Source organism: Eulemur rufifrons, chromosome 10 (genome assembly GCF_041146395.1).
Source record: "Eulemur rufifrons isolate Redbay chromosome 10, OSU_ERuf_1, whole genome shotgun sequence".
NCBI lineage: Eukaryota > Metazoa > Chordata > Mammalia > Primates > Lemuridae > Eulemur > Eulemur rufifrons.
The window spans coordinates 18613065-18635588 of NC_090992.1; the positions used below are offsets into that span (position 1 = coordinate 18613065).

Below are 22524 nucleotides of genomic sequence, written 5' to 3' on the forward strand. Positions count from 1 at the left end.
TAAATATTTGTGATGGCAGCATCAATAAAAAGGAAAATCTTGGCCAAGGCCCCATTTGCCCTTGGATTCCCTGCAATTCTTTGTAAATAACATCCTGAATTTTTAACACATCAACCCACACAGAATGCACTCGATCAAATCATCTTTAAAACAAGCAAATCCTGCCGATCCATTACCTCAGTAGGCCACAGGACTAGCACAAGCAAACTTCCACCATTGACAAGCCAACGCCTTGAGCATTTGACTCTCTCGATAAAAGGCATTAGTTAGCATTTAGATGGATGACAAGGCAGCAGACAGTGAAGTCTGAACCTGGCAGAAAGGCATCTAGCATTCTCTGGAGTGTGTAAGCCTTCATGACTGGCTGACTAGATCACGGACAAAAACGACTCACAGCACAAGATAACGAGAAAAACTGAACAGTTTCAGCAGTTTAACCAAACCAAGACTGAAATGTGTTTAGGCCAGGTCTACACATATCTCATAAGACTCCTTTTAAAAATAACAAAGCTACGTCGAGATAGAATGGACCTGCCTCTCCACTCTATATTATCCTCATTATTATTTTCTCTAAGTCATTTAGTATATCCATTCTCATTACTGTCATATATTATCTCTTTACTCCTTCACTTGATAGTATATATCAAAATTCAAGGTGGGAACAACTGATAAATATCGATGGAGTTCAGAGATCATAGACCAGTCTGGAGCGGATTAATTATGTGCTTCAACTGAGGCTGGTCAGATGTTTAGGGTTTGGCCAGGTAGAACACAGGAGGGTCCGAAATCCCACTAGGAAGTGACTCTGAAAATGAAGTACCTGGGAAAATCTGGAAAGAGAGTAATCAGATCAGGTGTGTGGTAAGGAGCTAATCAAGGCCAGAATAAAAGGAAAGTTTACTCTAAAAACGTGTTATGGTCAGAGAGAAGTAAATGAGAATGTTAAGTTGGATAATGAAATGGAGATGAATTCCCTACAAATTTTTTCAACAGTGATCTTTTAAAAAGTGAATCAGAGAAGGGCATTTCAAAATTGCTAAGAGATTTTAAATGTTTACATCACAAGAAAAAAGTATCCTCCTGCTCCAGCCTCCCAAAGTGCTAGGACTACAAGGCATGCGCCACCGTGCCCACCGTGTAATAATTTTATTAATTTTACTGTGTTGACATGTCCTCATTTTAAAAATAAAATTTAAACATAAAACCAAAAATCTCAGATCTTTTCTTCTTGAAATCACTCCAGGGATTCCCTGGGACACATCATAATATCAAAATCCCAAACTCTTGATCAAGGCTGGCAAAGCCTTACCGGATCTGCCCTGGCCCAGCTCTCTACTTCCCCTCAAGTCCCTCTTAACCTGGTCATTCTTCCCAGCCAAGCCCTCCTCCTCTGTGTTCCATAGACCAGGCAAGCTCTGCCCCACATCCGTATTTGTACTTGCAGTTCTCTGCGCTTCCCAGGATGTTCTGGTCCCAACTCCCTTGCTCCTCAACAAAGCTGGCCACGATTCGTTATACAATATGGCCTCCCTCAATTACTCTCTCATCACCCTGTTAGTTTCTATCATAACATTTGTCATTATCTATGCTAATCCTGCTTACTTATGTGCTTAACTGCTCACCATCTATCTCTTCCACTAGAAAGTAAGCGCTGCCATTAGAGAGGGGTGGCCATTTCCACAGAGTCCAGCTCAGGACCTAGTATATCACAGATGCTCAACAAATAGTTCTTTTGTGAATTAATATACATAATTGATGTATATAATTTAGTGCCCCTGTTGCACTAGACATCCCTCAAGGGCAGGAACCATGTCTTCATCATCGCTGTATCTCTGCTACCAAGTTCACTACCTGGCACATAATAGAAACCCATGAAATGTTTTTTGAATTTGTAAAAATGTTTAAATTTAAATCTAAGATACTTTCACTAGTAAATTCCAAGAATATTTCATTTTGCAGAAAAATTCATTTGCCCCTGAGAAATGCACTGACTCACCTAGTTTTAAATCACAGGAACTGAGGGTTGCAAGGACTTTTCCAGCCTGTCAATTAGATTTGGCTCTTGACTCAAGGGGATAAGAAAATCAACCTTCAGTGAACTCACCCAGGTCTTCTCCAGGGTAAGAAGTAGCACAATACTTACTGAAACCATTTCAAAATGACCAATTTTGGAGGACTTTTGTATTTCATTCTCAGTGGACTACAAAAACATATTGAAAAAAATTAGTGATGGATTTTAAACAATGACGAGTGACCTACCTTCCTGTTTCTTTTCTTCTGTAAGAATTATAAACAGCAATGAAAAGATAAAAAATTTATTCACACAATAATATGGGTGAATCTCCTCACAGATTCTCCAAAAAATATATGGAATGATTTCATTCATATAAAATTCTAGAAAAATCCAAATTTATATAGAGTGACAGGAAGCAGAACAGTGGTTTCTTGGGGATGGGGGTGGAGGAAGGTTTGTATTACAAGGGGGCACAAGAAGTTTTAAGGTGATGGAATTGATCAGGATGATGGTTTCATGAGAGTATACATATGTCAAAACTTACCAAATAGTATGCTTTAAAAATGTGCAGTTTGTGGCCGGGCGCGGTGGCTCACGTCTGTAATCCTAGCACTCTGGGAGGCCGAGGCGGGTGGATCGCTCAAGGTCAGGAGTTCGAGACCAGCCTGAGCAAGAGCGAGACCTCGTCTCTACTAAAAATAGAAAGAAATTATCTGGCCAACTAAAATATATATAGAAAAAAAAATTAGCCGGGCATGGTGGCGCATGCCTGTAGTCCCAGCTACTCGGGAGGCTGAGGCAGTAGGATCACCTAAGCCCAGGAGTTTGAGGTTGCTGTGAGCTAGGCTGACGCCATGGCACTCACTCTAGCCCGGGCAACAAAGCGAGACTCTGTCTCAAAAAAAAAAAAAAAAAAAAAAAATGTGCAGTTTGTTACATGTTAATTATACCTCAACAAAGTTGTAATACATAAAAATAAAATAGGAAGTCTCTCCTTGGGACGATGTTTAAAACTTTAGATATGCCATCAAATTAGCAACATTTTTATTTTTGTATTAATACTTGGTATGTGCCCATAGCTCACTCAAATGCAGTATCTCCCCATTACCTGTTCATCCTTATTCATCCTTTGAAACTCAGCTCAGACATCATCATTCTCTACCCCTAGAAAGATAGCAGGGAACATTTCTCATCATCCCCTGGGTCAGCCAGCAATTCCTTGGATCTATGCTCGAGAACCACTCGTGAAAGATTGATGACTATGGATCAGTCTTTTCTAAGGACAGGACTATGAAAATTGTCTTTTCATTCCAAACCCTCTCAGAATATAGTGATTTATTCACTTGCATTTGGTCTACCTATCCAAATCCTCTTTCTCCCACTCTGGAAGCCTAAGGAATCCACAGTCCTGCCTTTCCACACTTGGCTGGTAAGATGAGGCACAAAGTGTAAGACTTGGCTATTTGTATCCAGGGCTGTGAATGTTTGCAAATGACAGAAAGGTGAAGGGAGAGTTCAAAAGTGGATATAGGCAGTGGCATTCAGAAATCTTAATACTAGTGGCATACACTGTCCCAACTAGCCCAGTCCTTTGGCAGGGCTCAGACTATGGTTTTTGTTGCCAAATCTCCTTCTGTTCTTGTCTCCTTTATCAACCTTGTTTTCCTGGCTTCCTAATGATTCTAGAAGCTACCTGACATTCTTCCAATCCATTCCTTTTCTGCTTAGGTTGCTTACAAATTAGAATCCTGGCTCATACAAAGACCACCTGGTACAAAACACAGAACCAAGAAAAACATGTAAGTGAAGAAGGGGCCTAAGATCTTTAGAACCTCTCCACAAACACTTGTATCCATGGAATCCCGGCATATAAAAATGAATCTGGGTTCAATGATTTTTCCCAATGACACAGAACGGTGTCCCAGAGCTACCCAGAACATTTTTTTCCTTGTTATAACAACTTTTTTTTCTCCAATGAATCCTCTTTCCTAGAAAATCCGTTAGAGTAATTCAGGATTCTCCCATACTTTCTAACTAACATAATTAAGTCTAGCCAGTGGAAATGTCAGGGCGGCAATTTGATGGTTGCATTTCAGAAACTCCAGAGACCCCAATAAACCATGGAATATTAACTGTGGTTTGAGGGAAAAAAGAAATCCAAATCTAAGATTCCAAGTCAAAAAACCAGAAGGGGCTTTAGTATTAATAATTCCTGTCATCTTCACTCTTGAATTAACTAACAGTTCTGTTAGAAAGAGGATATTTGTATTTTTTTAATAAGGAAAGGTCTTCTTATTCTTTTGTTCGTTTTCCTAGTGAAGTGCTTGCCTTTTTCCCATCAATCTGTAAGGGCTCATAATTTTAGGAGTGACTCTAGTGCAGTTGTTAAAAGTATGGATTTTGCCCTCAAACAAATGTAGCTCCAAATCCTAACTTCACCACATCTTATTTGTGTGGCTTTGGTCAAGTCTTTACTTTAAGTTTGTTGCCCTATTAAATGGGGATAATAAAAGTACACACATCACAGGACTATTGTAGGAACTTGGGGAGATCACCCATCTAAAATACTAAGCATAATACCTGGCCCATGAGGTTTCTATTGAATGTTAGCTACATGTATTAGCCACTGTAATATGTTGTTATCTGAGTTGCATTTTCTTTTAATTCACACTAACACTATAACTTAAATCTAGAGCTGGTGTCAGAAAACTTTTCTAGAAAGAGCCAGATAGCAATGAATTTTTAATTAATTACTAATGAATTAAAGGAATATTGTAGGCTTCATGGCCCCATCTATCCCTGACACAATTACTCCGCTCTGTCCTTGTAGCATTAAAGTAGTCACAGACCATATGTAAACCAATGAGTGTGCTGTATTTCAATAAAACCTCATTTACGGACACTGAAATTTTAATTTTATATAATTTTGACATGTCACTAAACATTTTTTTTCTTTTGATTTTTTTCAACCATATAAAAATATAAAAAGCAATCCTGAGCTCACAGACCAGACAAAAATAGGCAATGGGTCAAATTTGGCCCATGGGCCCTAGTTTCCCAGCCTTGCGGCTAGAAAAAGAGATGAATCCTGTATATGGCCCCTGTTTGAGACAAATATTCATTTCGAGTCTGCCACCAGAACCTGCTGTTAAATGACATGCTGATAGACAATATGGTAAGACTTGATCAACAAAGCCAGTACTATAACTTTGAGAACCTCAGAGTATGTCATAAATGCCACGTCAAGTGCCAAGATTTTCTTTACACTGCATTTTTTAAACTTTTGATAAAAAGTCACCAACAGCTATTCAAGTCTATTTCTACTTGGTTGTTAGAAAAATTCTTTCTACTTTCATTATATTAGAAGCATCTTGAAAGGAAATTAACAGTTTGTCACCTTAACAGTGTGAAATTATGCAGATGAAAACTGTAATTTTTAAAAGATAATGTCTTTTATTCATTTATATTCATAAGCATTTACTAGAAATATCTGTATTTAGAAGACTTTTAAAGAAAAAAATACTTCACAAATTATAAAAATATCCTTAAACTAAAAGGATTTGCTTAACTATGCCTGCATTTTTATCCAACTCTCAACCAGCAATGCCTTAAGTACTTGTATAATATACCAAACTATATATACCTACAGTTTGACAGGAAACAAATGTCATTGAGAGGTTAAAAACATGTTTTAGTTCCTTTGTTTCTTATCTGTACTACAAGTATATCACAACATGCTATAATAAAAGCAAAATTCTTATTCAAATCTCTACTAAAATTGATATGCATTTAGTATCCATTGTATTGTCCTTGATAGTTATCCATACATATGTAAATTTTACAAACATCCTAATTTTGAAATTAGATTCAGCATTTTTGACACTTCCCATTTGTAATAATCTCTCCCACCCCCAAGAAACTAAAATAGGCTTATGGGGACAATATTGCAATAAGCTATTCCACATCTGGTTATCAGAACCATATTTTGTTATTTAAAAAAAATTCACAAAGAGCAGTTTCTATATGCTTGGTTTCTCCTTCTGTTATTACCCATTTAACAGTAGTTTCACATACAGCCAGGCATGTGCCAAACATAGGGCCAATAATAAAAAATACTGACTTAATATAATTTGCTTCCTTGGCTTCTAAGAAAGCAGAAAGCGTTGAAAAACTGTTTTGTGTTTATTAGTGAAGCTATTGTAGAGGGTGATTGGGGTTTCATTATAAGGAGCCTGCAAACAGTTTTAGCACAAATGCCAATATACATTTTGGAATCGAGTGCAATTTTAAGTATTTTCACTCAAATGTTTTGCAGAATCTACGACACAAATAAGTATATTGTGTTTGAACACCACCACCAACTACCATACTATTTGTTGCATTGATCTTCATTGTGAATGCTTCAAACCTTTCTAGTTTCATGAAATGTAATGGGCAAGTATATTCCCTGGAATCCCGAGGTATGATTAGTTACTAAGCAATCAGAAAAATCACAGCAAGGCATATTTCTGAAAGAAATTAAAAAGAGTAAAGATCACTTCTCTATTTGTGTTACATAGCAAATCACACAATACCTCATCGATGGTACTGTATATATTAGCTAACCACCATGGGCTAGCTGGAAGCTCATACATCAATGAAAAGATCTTTGTCAATTGCTGTATGCCTCATTATCTCACTAAGATTTCTTGGCAACAATTAACAGTTACCCAATTCATAGAAATTGCCTTTATTATTTTTGAAGCAGCTACTTTCTTTGGCTTTAATGACTAAGAGAATAGAGACAGATGTCTCTGTTGCTAGGGAGACTGAATTAAAAAAAAAAAAAAAACCTTTGAAATGAAGTAAATAAGCAACTACCATCTTTTTTTATAAAGGAAAATTCTGTTAGTTTTGAATTAACTATTTGTTTTAAAAACAAACCAGCAGTAGTTCCAATTTTTAAAGAAAATACACTAGCATGGTTTATTACCATTCTTCTCTGACAGTAATAAATCATTAAAAGAAAAAAAGAAAAGGACAGAAAAGAAAAGTAGGCCCACCTGTGCACTCAATATCAATTGAGGCTGTTTATCTGAAACTGGTACTTTCTTTGTACTGGTACCTGAATTCAACAGGAATTACCTTTTTATATCATGTGTCAATCCTCTATAAGTAAAGAGAAAGCAGCTCCTCCTCTGAGCTAGGAACACCTAGGCTTTGCAGATGAGCCCTGCCTGGTGAGTTCTTGGAGCTGACGTCCTCTCCTCACCTAGTTCCTATCTAGCCTGTAGCCCCTTGTCCACATCTCTTGACTCTGGAAAACAAGTGGTCCGGGCCAAGAACCACTTGTCAACTGGGCCTAGCCTAAGTGACATTACTTCCTTAAAATCTCTCTCTGTTCATCCTTTCTCCTTTAATTCCTGATGCTTAATATTATATGTAATGCACTTGCATTTTGGTATAGCTTGGACACACATGGCCTGTTCAGTCACTGCCACCATCCCACTCATAATTTCATTATGCTTAAAGACGAATGATACTGCCACGAGAAAGGGGGAGAAAAAAACCGTTTTAAATGAAATCACATGTAATAACAAACAATTGCAATCCACCTAAATTCTTTGAAAGAGCCCCTAATCTCCTTTGGAATCTATACAAAATCTCCCAGACATCTTTCTTACCCTGTTTCAATTAAACCTTTACCAAGCATCAGCATTCAATTTAAGCATAAACTGAAAATTGAATAGGCATTTGTTTTGCCTATTTTGCTTAAATATTAGTACAGTATGTTAAAACACAGTAAACTGTTTTGTCTCTCTATTTTTAAATGTTATATGCTTTGCTATAATTAAAAATAAACCATAGTATGTAAAATGGCATGTAAATAAAAGTACCTTCCTTTTCTCATTTAAGAAAATGTTCAGAGTTATACCACAATTTTTGGCTTCTGTGGCTTGGGGACCTGAGGACTATTTATAATGTTCTTTGTAACTTTCTTCTTTGTAAAGGCATATTCTTAGCTCCAAATTCTAGGCTGAAAAGTTTACAAGAAATTTTCATTTGAAGATTTTCTGTACTTTTTAAATTAAAATTCTAATTCCATGAGATGCAATTAGTATGGAGAACAGACAACCATCAGGCCACACTGGACAAAACTGGGTCCAAATAAAACAGTACAGCATTTTGGGTAAATGCAGCAACTTTGGGTTTCACAATTCTGGGCCCAAATCTCACTGCAACCACTTACTTGATATGATATTTTAGTCAATTGGTTGGCTTTTCTAAGTCTCACTTTTGTTGATGGTAAACTGAATATTAGTTACCTCATAAGTTTTCTGTGAGGGTTAAAATGATGTAATGAATATAAATATTTGGTCCAATGCCATCAAAGGAAACTCTGAATAAATGGCAGTAGTTATCATCATCACTGGCATTAGCTGCTTTTCAGTTTTCTGTGAATATTAATCGGAAATAGTTTTCAAACTTTTTATGAGAATTGGGGACATTATACTGTTTATGGCTGTTAGGGTCATATTACTTAAGAGATATTTGCTTTAGATCCAATTGTGGTTTATTTCCAAACATCATACTGTTTTCACTTTGGATGATTTTATTTTCTCATGGGATGTATTAATTTTAATAGTCATAGCTTGGTCATCCCAGCCAAGCTAACTAGCTTGCTCTGCTCTTCACACAATCAGCTCTTAAAAGATATTATTCCTCCTACAAAGAACACCCTCCCAATTTCTTGTTAAAGATTCTCTTTATTTGAAATCTACTCAGAATCTTACCTCAGCTATTAAGATTTCTTGATGAACTCCAACTACCTTATATTATGGCAAGAGATTCTCAGATTTGTGTACCACGCACAAAACATTCATTTAACAAATGTTAATTGGGCACCTACTATATATGCAAGTTACTATTCTAGCTCCTAGAAATTTACCACTGAACAATTCAGAGAAAGTCTCTGCTTTCTTGAGATTAGAAATAAAAACAAACCAATAAATAAATTGGTTTCCGTCAGAAACTTGGAGAGGAAAAAATAAAACAAGCAGATCTGAGAATGAGCAGAAGGAGTGCTGAGTGTCAGGGAAGGTAGGGCCACAATTTATGGCCACCTCTCTTGTGCACCTGTACAACTTTCTAGAAGGTTCTGCTTATGTTAATTCTAATAAGGTGACATGTGAGTTGAGAGCTAAATGGCACATAAGAATTGGCCACGCAAAGGTCTAGGTAAAGAGCATTTCTATAGCAGGGGTAAGATAGAACAAAAGCTCTAAAGAAAGAATGAGCTTTGATCCTCTAACAGTAAGAAAGACAGTTGGCCACAGCATTTGAGCATGGGGGCAGGTGCCCTGAGATGAGGTGGAAAGGTGTGTGTGTGTGTTTTAGTTTCCTAAATGATATTAAAGTGCAACCAACACTGAAAGCTACTGATAAAGAGTTTTATAGTCCCTGATAAGGCATTATGATTACTATGTTGTTTTTCAAATTAATGTTCCCGGCTACATTTTAGTGTCTCATCTGCCCATGTAAAGTTTGCATTCCAGGCATTTTCTGATCATTTTATACAACGCAATAGATGCACAATGCAAGGCTGTGATTGTCTTCTGTATGCCTAAATCTGCTTAGAGTGCACTGGAGAAACAGACTCGCTTCCAGGCATGTTCCCAATTACATTTTTAAAAAATAAACAAACAGGTGCGTGCAAACACCAGCACTTAGCAGCTGGCTCCCATGCATTTCCTCAAGGGAAATGGCTAGGCATTCTCCAAAGTCTTTGCAAAGAAGACAAAAGAAGGCTGTTTTTACTTTTCATTTGGACTTGAACAACACCAGGACCTCCAGGCCATGAGAAAGAGAGTCGAGACCCCCACATGCTGACAAACTTTCCCCAAGATACTCATCTCCCCAGAAGCCCAGTGACTTCTCTGAGAGGAATGAACTGTTCTCCCAATTTTGAAAGTCAGAATCAGAGGTACAGCGGAAAGGACTGGCTGTTGAAGGTCACACGGAACACAAGAGGGGAGAACACAGGCAAAAATTGTGGTGTTGGAAAATGGTTGTTGGCACGTGCGGAATTCCAAAGAGTCATTCCAGGATTGTTTGAGGGCGGTCTAGCTGTGACATCTGTCACTGCAACGGCAGCCAGGGTTGGTTTCAATAAATCTCTGTTTCATATTCCCAGTTTATGAGAAGGCCCTTCCTAACTGGAATAGAATCATTCTTCAGTTTCGAGTGCTAGGGATCATCAGAGGTCTAGAGAGGCTTTTTCTAGGTAATATGTGATTGGAAAGAAGTTATGTCCTTAGAAATTTATTTGTGACATTCTCATTGTGGGACACAAAAGTAATGATTGCTGTGAGCATTGCAGACTCACATCAGCAGACTTCCTGATAACTTTGACCTGTATCAGTAAAGCCAATCCTAAAAAGGGGCTTCTAAAATCACAGGTTATTTACATATGTTTTGATACTCTGATTCTAGTTATTTATGATAGGGTTTTCAAATTTGAGCCTGGGTTTGAGTCTTATATCTGCCACTTACTAGCTGTGAGACCTACACAAACCACTAGAGCACAACTCCATGAGGAGGGGGGCTTTTAAATCAGATTTTTTTCCAGTGATGTACCATTATAAAAATGCTTACTATGAATGCATCTGCTTTAGTTTCTGCATCTTTAAAATGGGAATGAATAGTCATACTGTCAACCTCATAGATTTTTGTAAATATTAAATGAAATAATGCATGCAAAGCACTTTGCACATTGCATAGTGAATAGTAAACACTCAATAATGTTAGCACAGGAAGGACCAGTGTGAGCATAATCCTTTTTAGCAGAATATTAATAAGATAACTTTCTAATTATCTATAAATATTTTAACAATAGAAGTGTGCTCTCTCACAGGTTACCTAACAATCATTCTCTTGAGCATCTGATCCCAAATACAGGCTCGAAACTTCAAACTAAGGACTGTATTTCTAATAACAGCTAGAAATTGTATACAGATTTTTGATTCACCTATTTCAGCATCTTTGCTTTAAAAACTCCTCCCCTTTCATTTTGAGCTCCCCTTTCATTTTGAGCTCAGTCTAGGAAAGAATAAAATCACCATGGTGACAACTGCCCCCTCTTCGGAGCATATTCAAATTTATGTTGAGCTTTTCATGAAGCTGCTGCTGTGTCTTGCCTTTACATTGTCTCTGAAAGTCCCTCAAAGGCAGGGGAATTTCTTTATCACTTACGGTCACCTTCAAGGATGCAAAAGGGCATTTTGGAGTTCATTTTGGAGATCTGGAACTGATAAATTTGATAATAAATAATTCTATCATATTTGATTTGGGGGAATTATTTACTAGGGCCCTTATGTTAAAGAAGTTGTAGGTGATGTGAATAACGGCTCTGTACAATAAAAATATATGTATAATACTTTCTTTCCCCTGGTGTATCTGGACAAGATACTCATTGAGTGAGTGTCATTTATTCAGAAAGTTGTCATACTTGCTATCAGCTTGGGCTCTGATACTGACACAAAGAACCAACGGATCAAACAAATTTGGGTCTTTCTGCTTTATAGTAAACAGCATGTTACCTTGAGTTATACTGTGAAATAATTGCTATTTCACTGTTGTGTTCTGCTTTATCGGGAAATAGAAGCTGAGAAAAAAGCCAGGTAAGGCTGGTTGGTTAACAGGTCTTCAAGAGCACAAAAGTTATGACAGGGCTCCATGGAGTGTTGTAGGAATTAAATGAGATAATGTATGATTAATCCCTAGCAGAGCTGGCCCGTGATATTATGTGGTCTCCACATGCTAGCTGTTATTAAGTTCCAGAATTTATTATTACTGCTGTTATGGTTGTTGTTGTTATTGAGTTTCAACATTTAGTGTAAAATATATCCACATTTTGGGAAAATTCTCAATCCAATTTGTATATATAAAGAACTAAAATGGCTCTCCAAAGGAATCCCACAACAGAGAGCTATGAGCCTTCAGAGGCAAAATCCTGGATATTGTGCACCTTCAAAATATTATCTGGTATAGGCAGAGGGGTTTCATTTGACAAAGTAGTCAGAACTTATCCTGTACAAGAAACTTGGGAAAGTGGGATATGGAATTTCTTGTTATCAAATATCTAAAATAGCTTCCCCACTACCCTGCAAAAAAAATGTCACTAGCACTTCTTATACCTGAATTAGGAAGCACAGCAAAAGCAGAATTATCCTCTAAATGGCTAATTTTACATGTCCAAATCTAAACTGATGATCTTCAGTGTGTGATTTATATAAAGAGGAAGCTCCAGAGGGCTAAAATCGAGCCCTCGGGTACCTTTCTGAAAGAATTTCCCATGACATCCTTAACTTTGAACACACACACATGCATGCACACACGCAGTCTGGTACAGAATTATTTGTCTCATGAATCATCCTGCCCTGTGTCCTGTTAAAATACCAATGTCACTATGCAGGAGCATAATCTTTTTGCTTTCAAATTCCCCACTGACACGCTTTTCCCCCCTACAGCCGGCAATCCTTGAAGACCCTTGACGATTCCAACTGATTTGTTCCTTCAAGGAAACTCGGTGGTCGGTAACATTTTTTCTCGTGAAGCCCCTAATAGTCTTCCCAGGAGTGACATCTACATGCACATTGGGCCTCTTGAATCGATTTAATATCTCAATTTGTGCTACCAACATTTCATCTGACAGTGGCAGGTCTCCAAAGCACTTCTACGGTGACACCACTGACCTCGTTTAAGGTCATGCATCTATTACATTTGGAATTAATTCACTTTTTCTCTCTATGCAGGTCCCATCAAAGTTCTCAGATGTAATCACACAAATATAAAGTGAACTCAATGGAGGCCCCAACAGTGGAAAGCATTTACTCATTCATTCAGAAAAAAAGTATTTATTGAATATCTATTATGTCCCAAGCAGTTGATTTGTACTGGGACTTAGTAATAAGGAAACCAGACATGGCTGCTGTCCTCCCAGAGCTTACTCGTAGGTGGAAAGCCTGAATACAAACTGGCTAGTCCAAAAAGATTTCTTCCTTGAATTTCAAGCACAAAGAAAAGTAGCCACAGCCCTCTCCTGAATGCCGTGGTTTAGGGGAGAGGTTCCCCAAAGAACATCCACAGACACACGCTGCCTCGGAGTTCTACATATTGTCACCACTTTCCGGTGAAACAAGAAAAAAAAGAGAGCTTTATCAACATTGTTATCTCCCATGAATTCTCTGTGAAAATCTTTCATTTTGGTGACAGTGGTTACTTGGAGTTTGCTCACATCATTTTTTTTTTTTTATTTTTTGCCAGCTTCATGTAGTGCAATAGTTCCCAACTGTATTTCCAGCGATACCTTCTCAATGGCCACCACCTCGTACCATTGGCATTATTACTTATTATTCTTACTTATATTGCTACATTTTTGTTTCTTAAACTCATTATTTTAAATGTCAATTCTAAAATAGACTTAAACATTTTAAAATATTTAAGCGTGATTTTCTATAAATAGAACGTAAACTGTAAAAATGAATTAAGTTTTGAAATGAGGCTAATTTCAAAGTAGATACCATTGGCTAATGAAAGCCATGTGTCTGAGTCTACTACCTTTTTCCTAAAATAAAGACATTAACAAGTTTAAGAGAATTGTTCAAGTGATAATAGTTGCAGACTAAGATACTTGCCTTGAAGTAATGGATGTATCAGGAGAAATTTGAAAAGAAAATAACTTCTCACTGTTTTAGTAATTACGTAAGTATCTTCCTGTACCACTGGTGATATGCATTTTTGCTCTTTTGGTAACAATGATACAGTAATTCACCTATTAATAATAACAGTAATAACAGTAGTAATAATAATAATAACAACAAAAATCAATAATAGAATGCTCACCATACGCTCAGCCCTGTTTTAAGCACTTTCACACATAATAACTAAGTGACTCTTCCTAGGAACCTATGAGAAAAGCACTTTTACATGTGGGAACCTACAGCCCTAAAATTTGCCCAAGCTCATAGAGCTGTCAAGTTTAAGAGCAGTCACCGATCAAATCTAGGCTCTAAGTCAAACAGACCTTGTTCCCAGATTGACCATTTACTTTGCAACCCTGGGCAAATCACTTTAACACCATTTTGCAGAAGAAACTGAAACTCTAGAAGGTGACAAATAGATAACATCATATGCCTGGCATGCGGACGCAATATTAGAAGGAAGAAGAGAAGAGTGGCATTTGAGTCCTTCTGCTGCCATTCATTAGCTATATAACCTTGGGGAGGTTGTTTAATACCCCTGAGTCGCACTTTCCTTATCTGTAAAATGAGATCACATTAATTCCTGCCTAACATCGTGGAAATGTTTTGAAGTGGTTGTGGCGAAAGTCTAACTCAGTAGTTGGCATGTCATAGGCCCACAACAAGCAGGCCTTATTATACTGCGGCATGCTTAGCAAATTCCTGTCCTTTATTTACAACTCATTCTGCGCCATCCATTCTCTTGGATGCTTTCCCTTTTGCGTTCTGCCTGCAATGATAACTATAATAACTCTTTCCTCTGAATTTCATATCACTGATTTCATTTTTTTAAAGAACCAACTTGTTCTTCCAATGTAATTGAACCTTTTAGAGAGCAAGAAAGACTTATAGACTTTTTTAAACTGCTTATATTATTTAATACACTATGCTCCCCTAAAAGGAACACAAAGAAAACTTAGTAGAATAAGTTTTTAAATTAATAATTATCTGAAATGAGGATTATATCAGCAGTACCTAGGAAGGTGATTTCTGATCCAAGTAAAAGTGAAAACAATGTACTGTCTTTTGTTTTCTGAAGATATGTTTTCCCCTTCATGTTGACTGCCCATAATACTTGATATGAATATCACCATCTTCTGCTGGAAGATATTAAATCCTTCTCATAAAAAAATAAGATATTCACATTTTTGGTAGGAGTAGAATGGCTTAACATCCAAGATGCGCTTCTCAATTTGACCAAAAGAGTGTCACATGCTAATATATGATCAGTTGTCTTCTCCTTTATTTTCTAATTATAAGACTAACACAAAATTATGGTAAAAAGTTTGAAAACTATAGCAAAAAAATAACAATAAAATACAAAAACTCCTCTTTTTCTAGGAAAAAACCACTATTAACTTTCCTTCTCACCATCTATTAAAATGTTCTTTTGGTACACTTTTAAAATAAGTATACTGGGATCAGGCTATACATACTTTAAATATATATATATATATATGGAGAGAGAGAGGTATTTACATATTCTTATACATTTTTGAGGAAATAAATTTTTCAGGGATATCTAGTACTTTAATATTTGGATGTCATTATTTAATCAAACCCTTATTGGTAAACATTTATGGGTTTTCAAATTGCTCATATTTTATTTTTTATTTATTTATTTTAGCCTCCTAAGCAAAGTGCTCCTAACAGAATCACAGGGGCAACTGTTAGAAGCAAAAGAACGCAAAGGTGAAGGAAGGGCACACATACATGGTAACCACTCAGTGCCCAAGGTCAGTGAGTGGAAGAAATTGCTCGTATTTTAAATAATTCTTTAAGTAACATCCTTCTAGATGTATCTTTCTATGCAATGCTGATTCTTCTCTCAGCATAAAAGGTTAAATGTATAATAACAGGTTCAAAAGTTATAAGCCTTTTGAGATCCTTAGCACTTCTCACTTTCATAAACAGTGACCAGTAATCCCCCGTGCTGTACTTTCACCAACATCAAAGACAATTTTTTTTTAAATCTCTGATAATTTGCCTAGAAGTCCAATACTAGTACCTTATAGTTTATGGATTTTTAAAAACATGTTACTTAATTATCAAAAGAAAGTATGAGCACTTTAGAAGCTCATCCCAACTACCTTCTGCTCAGTTTATAAAAATGACTTCTGCATTTATGGAAGATAATGAGAAAGAGATGCAGCATGTGCTTATCTCAGGTTTTAATCTTGGCTCATACAGGACCACTGAAAAGCTGTCTATTTGAACTTCATTTTAGTCCACACATAACTGCGTTCAGCTTACTGTTATCAGGAAAATACTTTAAGATGTGGTTGTAGGAGACCTACTGCTGAATTTAGTTTAAAGATAATATTGATAGTATAGTTAATTACAGTAGCCTTCATATGAAAGCTCATATGAGAAATTTCTATCAGACCTAAACATTAGGAAAATCTTTGTTTCCCCTAAGTAGCAACAGTATTTTCTTTTCAGTTTAGACAACATAGATATTTCAAAGAACACAGTTCAATTTATTTGGGCTTTGTTCATTGTTCAGCAATAAGTTCAGAGATAAAATTTGTAAATCCGCTTCAAAAATTACGCTAAGGGCCGGGCGTGGTGGCTCACGCCTGTAATCCTAGCACTCTGGGAGGCCGAGGCGGGTGGATGGCTCGAGGTCAGGAGTTCGAGACCAGCCTGAGCAAGAGTGAGACCCCGTCTCTACTAAAAATAGAAAGAAATTATATGGACAACTAAAAATATATATAGAAAAAATTAGCCGGGCATGGTGGCGCATGCCTGTAGTCCCAGCTACTCAGGAGGCTGAGGCAGCAGGATCGCTTAAGCCCAGGAGTTTGAGGTTGCTGTGAGCTAGGCTGATGCCACGGCACTCACTCTAGCCTGGGCAACAGAGCGAGACTCTGTCTCAAAAAAAAAAAATAAAAAATTACGCTAAGGCCCTTTCCTCAGCTGTAGCCACGGTGCTCCGTCCTTCCTAGGAAGCTAAGGCTGTGTTGGGGCGAGGCCCTCACTTCATCCAGCCACTAGCACCGTGCCTGGAGGACCAGCCCCCCCACTCTTCTGTGCCATAGTCTCGGTCTCCGAGCTCACCTGCATCTACTAGGTCCTCATTCTGCATGACCATGAGGAGACGGTCACGCAGGGTAAGATCAATGCCCTCGTGAAAGCGGTTGGTGTAAATGTTGAACCTTTTTGGCTTGGCTTGTTTGCAAAGGCCCTGGCCAATGTCAACATCGGGAGCGTCATCTACAATGGAGGCGTTGGTGGGCCTGCTCCAGCCACTGGTGCTGCCCCAGCAGGAGGTCCTGCCCCTCCACCACTGCTGCCCCAGCTGAGGGGAAAGTGGAAGCAAAGAAAGAAGAATCTGAGGAGTCTGATCATGACATGGGCTTTGGTCTTTTTGACTAAATTTCTTTTATAACACATTCAGTAAAAAGTTGAACTCTTAAAAAATTATGTTAAGGCATTTCATAGAGAGAGAGAGAGAGAGAGAGAGAGAAAGAGAGAGAAAATCCTCACTATTAGTGGATTTCTTATTGGCCCATGGACTAAGACTTATCTGCAAACCCAAAATCAAGACTCACAGTACTTTCTTGGTCATTCATGGACATGTGAAGAGGTCAAAAAAAATTTGACCAACATCATCCAACATGCATGTTCCCAGCTGAGGTCCAACAAGGTGATGCTTTGCCTTCTTCAGCTCTCACACTGCAAACAGGTATCCTTTTCTCTATGTAGTTCACGTTTTTCACATTTTTGTGCTTTTTCTTGGTAATTTTGCTGTTTAAAATGGCCCCTAAGCATAGGGGTAAAGTGCTGTCTAGTGTTCCTAAGCACAAGAAGGCTGTGATGTGCCTTACAGACACAGTACATGAGCTCTGTTCAGGCATGAGTTGTAGTGTGTTCCCCATGAGTGCGATGTTAATAAATCAGCAGTATACATTAATAAGGTGTCTTTAAAAAGAAACACACACAAAGCAAGGTTACGTATTGATCTGTTGATTTGTTGATGAAAATGTTGTGACCAGAAGCTTGCCATTTCCTAACCCCATATTTCCCCTAGGAGTGATGGCTCCGTATTCACTAATTCCATGTTCATGGAGACTCTATAGAAGATGACTGTGTGAATAACAAGAATCAACTGAATTTATATATTCTCTATTAACACACCCACTCTTGTAACCCATTTTCTATGGACCTGGGTGTGGTATGTCCACACGCACGTATATGTACACACGCACAAGCAAATACCCAAAGACCTTAACTATAATCTTTTGACTTATATAATTTTTATTATATATAATATTTATTTATATTAAATTGATATTTACAAATATCTTTTAGTATTTCAGTCAAATTAAGCTTATAATTTATTTTTCTCATATTAATATTTTCTCAACATCTTGTTAAAGTGCTTGATTTTACCCAAATTCTGTTCTATTTGCTCTATTCTGTTCTATTTGTTCATGCTGGTTTGCATAGTTCTAATGATACAACAAACATCTATGGACTATTTTGCTTTTTCTGTAACTGTTTTAAAATAGCAAAGTGAGTCATTCAAAAATATTCCCTCTCAATTTTCCCAATGAGGTATTTAAAGTTTTCAATAGTATCTTATAATTACTTTTCTTAGTTCATGATATAAATATCTTATGGATTTATATACTCAGGGGTTTGTAAACCAAAATTTACATCCCAATGATATTTAGCAAACATAGATGAGAACACTATTCTCACTTCAGTATAAGTGACAACAATGGGAATTTAAACAAAACAATGCATAATTTTTTAAAGTATGTAATTAATTTACTAGATATATCATATTATATTCTTTACACTAACATAAATCTTTCTCTAGAATAATTTCATATTTTTGTTTATATAAAAAAATCTAATCAGTGTATTAGTGTCTGGAATAACAGACTGAATGACGAAACATATTTTTCTCCCTCCTAATTGAGCAAACTTGCGCAAGATGTTTAACCTCTTGGGACTTCTGTTTTCAGGATTAAAGAAGACTTAACTTTGATGGTTAAATAAAATAATTTATGTCAAAGAGAAAAAAATTTTAATATGGCATATATTAAATAGCATATATTTAATAATTATTCCTTTCTTTTTTCTTAATAATTGTTATGTTAAAAACACCACATGCTTCATATATTAGTTCTATTTATATAAATTCTGTTTTATTCTTTAAATTGCCAAGAAAATATTCATGAAATATGTAATATTGCATGATTTTATCAGAGAGAATGTGAAATATTTAAAGAAAACCTGTTGTAAATCTCACAATGTTAGGAGGCAACTCAGGCATGTTGTGTAGAATAAAAAAAAAATTTCAACATGCACTCATCTTAAAGGTTAGCTGGTGAGTATTAAAGGGTGTTTCTATGCTAGCAAAAAAAAAATAAGAAAAGGAAAAAAGAGGTCGGTGTAATACTTTCAACAGGGTGCTAATAATTTCATTACTTATATGGAAATGGATTTTATACTAGAGGAAAAAAAGTGTTAATTTTATTTTTTAAAAGAGACTTGGTCAATTATATATTCAGCACACAGTGACTATTATGAACCCTTAAATGGGAAGGAAAGTGAAAATGTCAGCTTGTATTCTACTGATAGGGACTTAAGTCCACCCATCACCCACTGTGGGCTGCATTGCCTAAAAATATATCCTTTATATAGGTCTCCTGATTTTCCCCAAAATTTTTCCTAAAGTATGGTTTCTTTTTCATAACATCATAAATTTAAAAATATTTATAAAGGCGATCTTTAAAAGTATCAAGGCTTTTTCCTATGATTTTTAATTGTCTTTCTTTTTTATCTTCATATTTTAAATAGTAAGAAAGAGTCAAAAATTTTGGTTTTAGTGATAACAGAATCACTTCTTGCATTTCATTCTAATCAGGTTGAAAGCAGGTACGATTACTCTACAACTATCATAAGGATCTACACCTAAATCTAGTGTTTTCTGTGAATCCAACATGGAGTAAAAACCATTTTATACACTGTTTCCAGTTAAGCAAAAGAAGTCACATGCAAATGTTTAAGGTAGATCCCTGGCCAGAAAAGCTGTATACCTTAGGATACTGCCTCTTAAGAGCAAAGAGAATGGCATTTAAAACTTCAGGCATAAGCCTAAATGAAAAGGAAAAAGCCATAGGAGGTCTGGGAAGGAACTGAAAACCTGGGAAAACACTGGCTTACGTTTACGAAGTCTCTTACTGCCTGGCAAAGTCACTCTCATTTATTATATTAGGGCTGAAAATGACACTCTCAATGAACAGCAGAGGGCAGAAGCCTTGCAGAGTCCTTTTCAAAGCAGGTAGATATTTCTTGAAAACAAGTTCAATAAAATGTAAAATGCCAGACGGTTAGCACGAAGAACTTCTTCTAAAAGTTGATAGTAGTGTTCTGCATGCCGGGCCCTGCCTCACTGACTAGCTTGTTATTTAGCCATAATTCAACACATTTTTGGTTGCAACAGTAAATTACAAATTGTTCCCTAATCAAAGGATGGCAGTGTATAATGAAGGCATTGAGGAAACTTAATGAATTTGCAGGCCAGCATGTCAGCTAGATCACTGTAAAACATCTGGGCACTTCAGCAAGGTGTTCAAGCTTTCATCTAAGCTTGAGATTCTGAGATTTGCTTGTGTTATCAAGGAAGTCCCCAAGATCATATAACCTTTTCTCTTTCTTCCCACACTCACATGCCATTCCTCATTATCTTCACTATCCTCTGCCTACTTCCCCAACCACCATGTATTACAAAACCATCTTGTTACCTTTACCAGAAGATTAAATTAGGTGATGAGATTAGGATGATGAACAAGAAAGAGAAAAACAGGGGATGATTGTTAGATATAACAAGGTCAACAAAACCCTCTAGGAATCCTCAGCAAAGGCCTCCTTCTCCATTGGCAAGCTCCATTATTTCAGGTCCTGCCCATGAAACTGTCTTTCCCTAACTCTGCAGTTTTCTGGTCACTTACTGGGAGAAGACAGATGGGTTAGCACAGGATATGCCAGCGTCTTAGGTCTGTTTCACCATACGCCCTCCTATTTCTTCCAAAATTGACAACTCTGCATTTATAATGGATTTCCTAAGCACTTGCTTATATTTCCTTAACAAAAGCAAAGATAGACCCAAGCTTCTATGACAGAAAGCAGTACCAGGGGATGGTTCTCAGAGCAGATGACACCTGATCTGTGAGCTATCTACCTTCAAGTCAGAGACGTGTTCTAACCCAAACAGGCTTGCACAACCAATTTGAATCTGGCCTCCAAGACTCTAGGACCAAGCATGCTTCAGAGAAAGGCAAGCTGTGATGAGCATTGTTTATTAAATTGAATGCCTGTCTCAGAATGAAAGCAAAATTAAATCCAAACAGAACTGGACCACTGTAATAGAAGATTCTTCCTGCTCAGGCCACACACCCATGAAAACATACAGAGACGACAAGAAAAATAGGAAAACTAGCCATACTAGAGAGGTAGATTTCAAACAAGTTGCTTGGACTTTGTTTTTTTTTTTTTTGCCAGCAAAACGGAGCTAGTTAACAGTCATTTATCCCTGAGCATACATCTAAGTACCAGGATATGTGCTATATTGCATCATCTAATTTAATTGTCACTACAACCTCATGAGATTCCCATTCAGGCACTATATAATCTGCTTCATACGTGCTTTCTAAACTGACTGTTCCAACCAGGCTGTCTGATTATTATATTATGCAAACCTCCTTCATAAGAGTATGGACATCATTACCCCTGTCCTGAAGTCCATTCCTACTCTCTCAGCCACTTAAGACCTACTCTTTACTCACTGTTTCATTTTCACAGAAAAACATCTCCTGGCATTGAAAAATTAAAAAGAAGACAAAAGGATTTAATCCAGACACATTTTCCATTTATTTATCTAATCACTAATGTGTCTTTAATATCTCCTCCTACACCTTATCCTTAGCCATAAAGTCTCTATACATACTCAAATTCTATTAATAAAAGTATGCTGTATCTGATGTTTTAACTAGGTTGGATGCCCTATCTCCAAATTAAAATTGTATACTGCATTATTGGTCCCCATAGAACCCTTTAATTGTCCCACCCCCAAAATTAGCCGTCTTGGTAGGATTTGATCTGTAAAAAGATAAAAGCAAGATCTAAAAAGCAAAAGACTAGAAGGAAATGGCTGTAGAAATCCCAAGAAAGAGCCCCAGGGAGACATTTGATATATGGGACTAGATGATGTGGAAATATATCAAGGATGCTAGTTTAGGGGCAATAAAAAGAGAAACGATGTTAACTAGGAACGTAAGGCTTGATGGCTTCCTTTTTGCCTTCTGTCTTATGGCCTATATAGATTAACAACATTAAACAGATCAAGAGGGCCAAGTATTTCCAACCCAAAGGTCTTTACACTCTACAATGCGATGTTATGTGGTCCAGCTAACCACAACCATCACATTTTATTTCCATGCGTACATATCAAATAAGAAATGTATGGTGACCAAATTATTTGGAAGGGGTGAGGGCAGGGGGTGGTTAGGGGCATCTATCCAGGTAGAGACAATGGCAGATGCATGACTGAAGAACTGTAAAGACATTCAATTGGGTTGGGAGAGGGAGAGAAAATAGCAGATTTCAGAGACAGAAAATGGCAGTACAAATTATTTTTGTCCATTACAAAAACAGAAAAGAAAAAGAATGCTTTCCTGCCCAAAGCTGGAAAAACCCTATTTTGTGCCCTGTTTG

General features: G+C 37.0%; 1 protein-coding gene and 1 pseudogene across 2 annotated transcripts in view; one reads left to right on the plus strand and one right to left on the minus strand.

Moving 5' to 3' along the window:
- Positions 1-17172, plus strand: part of LOC138392995 (large ribosomal subunit protein P1-like) — a 32323-nt pseudogene extending 15151 nt beyond the window's left edge.
- The window catches only part of TENM2 (teneurin transmembrane protein 2), a 1169384-nt gene that overhangs the window by 1050276 nt on the left and 96584 nt on the right, over positions 1-22524 (minus strand). The window lies entirely within an intron of this gene.